Below are 6,000 nucleotides of genomic sequence, written 5' to 3' on the forward strand. Positions count from 1 at the left end.
GATCTCAAATTTCAAAATCTAAACTTCCACCTTAAAAACTAGAAAAATAAAAGCAAACTAAAACCAAAACTAGCAGAAATAAGAAAATAATGAGCATTAGAGAGAAAATAGAGAATAGAAAAACAGTGGAGAAAATAAAACATAAATGGGTTCTTCTGAACAATCAGGAAAGTTGGCAAACATTAAATGAAATAATCAAGAAAAACAGAAAACTCATTATTACTAACACCAGGAATAAAAGGCATGGCATTATTAGTTACCTTCCAGGAATGAAAAGATTATAAGGGAATACCATGAAAAATAGCATGAACAACTCACAGCTAACATGCACAGTGGTGAAGAGTGAAGTCTTTCCTTACAAGCTCAGGAGAAAGATAAATATGTCTGTTCTCACAACCTCTATTCACCACTGTGTTGGAGAGTCTATCCAGAGCAATTAGGCAAATAAATAAATATCAGACATCTAGATTGGAAGGGAATAAATAAAAATATATATGCAGATGACATGAGTTTGTACACAGAAAATCCAACACCTTCAGTAAAGCTAGTGAGTGAATTCAGCAGGGTTATAGGATTTATAAGATGTATGTATATAAGTTATATTTCTATACACTGGCAATTTAAAATGATATTAAGAAAATAATTCCATTTGTAGCAGCACTAAAAAGAATAAAATACTTAGAAGTAAATGTAATAAAAGTGATGAAAACTATAAAGTAATGAAGGAAATTAAGAAGCACTTAAACATGGAAAAAATTAATGTTCACAGAATGGAAAAATTTAACATTAAGATAGAAACACTCCCCCAATTTTTTCAGAAAATTAAACACAATTCTTATCATTGCCATTTTTATAGAAATTGACAAGCTAATCCTAAGTTTTATATTGAAATTCAATTGACCAGAATATTCAAAAGAGCCCTGAGAAAGAAGAACTAAGTTGGAAGACTTATAATTCACAACTTCCATACTTACTACAAAGTCATGTTAATCAAGAGTGTGGTGTTAGCATAAAGATAGACTTACATAGATCAATGACATGGAACTGAGAGCTTAGAATCCAGCCCTTACATTTATGGTGGCTGATTTTCTACAAGGTTGTCAAGATAACTCACTAAGGAAACAATAGTCCTTCATTAAATGGTCCTGGGACAACTTGACAGCTGCCTACAAAATAATGTAATTGGACATTTACTTCACACCACAGACACTAACTAAAAGTGAAATAAAGACTTAACTGTAAGTAAGAGATAAAAAATTAAACTTTTTTTGTTAAGGGTGGTATTGAGGTTTGAACTCAGGGCTTCACACTTGCTAGGCAGCACTCTACCACTTGAGCCACTCAGCTAGCCTTTTTATTTTGTTGTGTATTTTCAGGATAAGGTCTCAAGAACTATTTGCCCAGTCTGACCTCTAACCCCAGTCTTCCTGATCTCTGCCTCCTGAGTAGCTAGGATTATAGATATGAGCCTATAATTGGCACCAGGCCCAATTAAACCAAGATAACATAGGCATAAATCTTCACAAGTTTGGATTAGGCAGTTTTTTAAAGATATAACACCAAAGGCAAAGAAAAGAAAAGAAAAAAATTCCCAGATAAATTAGCTTTCATCAAAAGAAAATCTTCTGTGTTCTCAGGACACTATGAAGAAAGTGAAAAAGACGGTCTACCAAATGAGAGAATACAATTGCAAAACATATGTCGGTCTGGGTCTAGTATACAGAGTATTTAAAGAATGTGTCCAGCACAATAATAAAACTTAATTTAACACTATAACCAATTTTTAAAATAGGCACATGACTTGAATAGACATTTCTTCAAGATATAGAAATGAGTAATAAGCACATGAAAAGACTGAGCAGCGTTAGTCACGAGGGCAATGCAAATCAAACCACAACAATTTACTGCTTTAAACCTACAAGAACAACTAGAATAAGAAAGATGGGAAATTGCAAGTGGTGGTGAGCACATAGAGAAACTGAAATCCTTTTTCATTCCTGATGAGAATGCAAAATGGTGCAGCCACTGTAAAAGAATTGGCAGTTTCTCAAAAGTCACACTTTTTGACTTTTTGACTTGAGTTACCATATTGCCCTGTAACCCAAGAGAATTTAAAACCTATGTCCAAACAAAAAATTATATGTGGATGTTCATAGCATTATTCCTAACAGCCCAAAGTAGCAACAACTCAAATGTCCACCAGTGCGTGAATGGATAAGCAACAGCAATCTATCTGTATAGTATAAGGTTATTCAGTCATGAAACGGGATGGTATACTGATATAACACCACAAGAATGGACTTTGAAAATATTGTGCTAAGTGAAAAATACCCATCACAAGATGGAAGGAAAGAGAAAATCAACAGCCAGTATATTTACAAATGCATGTAGTCATTGCCACTATAAGTTTCAGAACATTTTCATCATCCCAAAACAAATCCCATACTCATTAGTAGTCACTTTCCCTCTTTTCAAACCAGAAACTAGAAACTGCTAGTCTCTTTCATGTCTCCCCTGATTTGCCTCTTCTGGACATTTCACATACAATATGTGAATAAAATAGATGCAGATCCCTGAAAATTGCCTGGTATGTAAGTGATATACCATGACTGTTGATTTTCTCTCTTTCCGTCCTTCCTCCATTGTGTTCCTTAAAAGGCCATTCTGCACTCCTTGTTTCTAAGAGTCTGTACAGACATCAACTTACTAGACTGAGAAGTCAAGCTATAATATCAGGTAAATTTTATTTCTCTGAAGGCCTGATGTCTCTTTGGCCTCAAACTCACTTTTATGATTTAGAGGTAAATCTCAGATCATCTAAGCTAAAAATCACTAAAAGATTCTGTGAATTTCTTCCATTCCTCAACTGGCAGATGTAAGCATGCTACATCCAGAGACGGTGTAGTGTGGCCTGGCTAGACCTAGAGTCATGCACCTGTCTGGGTCCACATTCACCTTTCCTGAGAATCTGTCCCCTTTTGCCTTCCTTCTTCTCTTCTGGGATCCTTCATGGAGTGTTCACAAGTGTGTCCAAGGGCCAAATGATGCTGGGAGGGTCAGTGATGTCAGTGTTTTTGGAAATGTGTGTGTAACTGACTCAAAAGGAAAAAATGCTACTGAAAATATACTGTCAGCATTGTCCAGATGATTGCATGAGGAAGGAGCTCTCTTATTCCACTGAGAAAACAGGTTCAGAGCCATGCAAGCTTCTCAGCAGCTTCAGATCCCCAAGCCTCATGAGGAAGGAAAGGGTTAGAAATGTTGAGCTCATTTCTTGATGTAAGGAAGCTGAAAGGAAACTTCCGTGCTCAGAGACTACTTTCACTAGAGAGGCATTTTCAGTGTTCATTCACAGGGAAAAAAATGCCACACAAGGAGCCTCCACAAAAGAGGGAAGAAGAGAGGAAGGAAGGGGTTCGGTTCTGAGGACCACCCCCATAATATGGAGTAGAGTGAGGTTTGATGTGGGAGTTGACTTCAGAATGTAAGCTAATAGTCATTGTCCCAGTGTTTTCTCTCCTGCGTGGTGATTCCTGAGACCCTCACCATGCAAGTGACATTGCCCAGCCTTGGACTGGCTGGGTGGACTGGGAAAGAGGTCATGTGAACACTGGAGTCCTGGGTCCTGTGGTGCAGAATTGGCCAGAGGTGGGAAGGAAAGCTCAGAGCAGTATTTGAGACCAAGAAGTGGAAAAAAGACATAGAGAATGTAATCCCTTTGGAATCTCAGGGCATCCTGGGGAGGAGTATATGGTTAAACCACCCTCTCAGTGTGGAGTGGGGCATGAACTATGTTAGATGGTAAGAAAAGAGGGACTCCAGAGTGTAGAGGCTTAAGATCCCTGACACTGATGGCTTCTACATTCTTCTGAAATGTCAGAGGCCATCTGAGGAGAATTCCACTGATCAAGGGGAGAAGGAGACCTAGGATGGAAGAGAGAGGGCAGAGACAGCCACTCAAGAGCCTGATGAGGCCACTGGAGGGGCATCGTTGCCACACAGCATGACTTCAACAGCTCCTGGAGGAGTCTGAACAGCAGAGCTGGGGCTGCAGAGTAGTGAGTGATATGCGAGGGTGCTCAGAGCCAAAGACTGGTCAAGTGTGGGGAAGGTCACCAGAGGACAGGGATAAGGGGATGCACTTAGCTTTGGAGAATCATTGACTACTACACTTAGGAGATGCCAAACATCAAGGATGAGTGAGATGGATGGATGTCAGGGGCCTGAACTGTTCATCACAAAGTAGGTGGTACTCAATGTCAGGTGTAGGCACAGGGTCTAGTCCTGAAGGTGGATTGGTGTTCAGGACTGGGAGGTTGGAGTTCAGCTCTGGGGAGGACTCAGTGCTAAGAGAGGACTATACCTCAAAGATCACCAAATCACAGGAAAGTATGTCAGAGGCTAAGCTTCTAGGGAGCTGGGTGACATGGAGAGCAGAGGCTAAGGCCAGGAATGGCCCAGAATGACCTTCTGTGGGGGGCTCAGAACTCTGGAGATCCAGCATCATTCTGCATCCTACTGTCTGCTCCAGAGCCTCTCATGGTCAGGCTGCTTGTTGGGCCCAGGAGTTAGCATTTGGCAGGGCTGGGCCACCTGGTGGGAAGCCCCCAGGCAGTGGTTCCAGATGACTTGATGCCAACTCTCACCATCCCAGAGCTGAAGCTGGCTGCTAGCCAGGCTGGAGCAGAGGCTAGCAGGAGGAGGCACTAATCCAGCATCCTTTCCCCTTCTCTAGTTACCCAATAACACTCTCAAGGAGCTTGTGGAAGAGGACTGAGAGGTATGAGAAAATGGGCAGAGTCCTCCTATCCTCAGATTTCTGGATGCTGGAGTGGCAGGACACCCCACTCCACTCAGCCACCATGCAGCCACCAGTTCCAGTTAAGTGACTGCAATGGACTCAGTAGAATTGCAAAGGTGACCTCATTCTTTCCTGTTCTGACACAGGAACTAGTGGCATTCCAGATGCTGGGTCTCTGACTGAATACATGAAACAGAGTTCTCCCTCTGCAATAGGCTTTTTATGAGGGAAAAATGTTTGAGATATCTCACCCAGCACTCTGTCTTTACAAATAGAAAAAGAGAGGCCCAGAGACAACCTACCCAAAGTCACTTAAGAAGCTGGTGAACGCCAGTACCACAACTCAGGCATCCTGGCTCCACTTCACTCTTTTCCCACATACCCTATTCCTCCCAAACTGTGAGAACTTTCAAATCATGCAAGAGGATCACCAAGCTCTGGTTCTGCCATGAATTAACTGGTGACCTGAAAAGTTGGCTAACTTCACCAAACCTTTCTGTTCTCATCTGTCATATGGGTGTGATGCAAACAGTATGTCTTACTCACACTGACTCAGCCAGAGGCTCCCCTCTCCAGGAAGTGTCCTCCACTTTCATGACAAAGGATTTTCACCAGGCACTATTAAGCCCAGTGGGTTCTTGCATATGGTGTCACAGCATGCCAACAGACATCTCCACTGGCACCGAGCTCTGCCTCTACCCCTAGAAACCTGGTAGCATTTTCTGGGGACCCTGAGGCCACTGCTCCTGATGTGCTGAATTCTGTGATGTGCAGTTGTCCCTGGAAGTCATCTAGACCAGCAATGTCTAGGCTGTGTGGCTGTACCTCAATGCCTCACAGAACTTTTAGTAAGTTAACTCTTTTAGCACTTTGGGCCATCCCAAAGTAGAATCGAGTCTCAAATAATGCCCTTTAAATTGTATTGTCTAGTATTATAGAGGCAGGACAGCACCATACCTTACTTCTGTGAATGAAAATATCTCAAACCTGCTTTATGATGCATGGTAGTGACTACGCTGTTTTTAATGATCGTCTTCTAGAACATTTTCTTTCCAGATAATGATTGAGAAGCTAATTTAAAAAATGATGCCAGGTACCACAACAGTAACAGAACTTTGCTGTTTTCTGAGGACTTTTTTTCTTTTTCACTGGAGTGTGATAAGTGTCTCTACAATTTTGTTCCAATGACTACAGAACCT

This window comes from Castor canadensis, chromosome 11 (genome assembly GCF_047511655.1).
Source record: "Castor canadensis chromosome 11, mCasCan1.hap1v2, whole genome shotgun sequence".
Taxonomy (NCBI): Eukaryota; Metazoa; Chordata; class Mammalia; order Rodentia; family Castoridae; genus Castor; species Castor canadensis.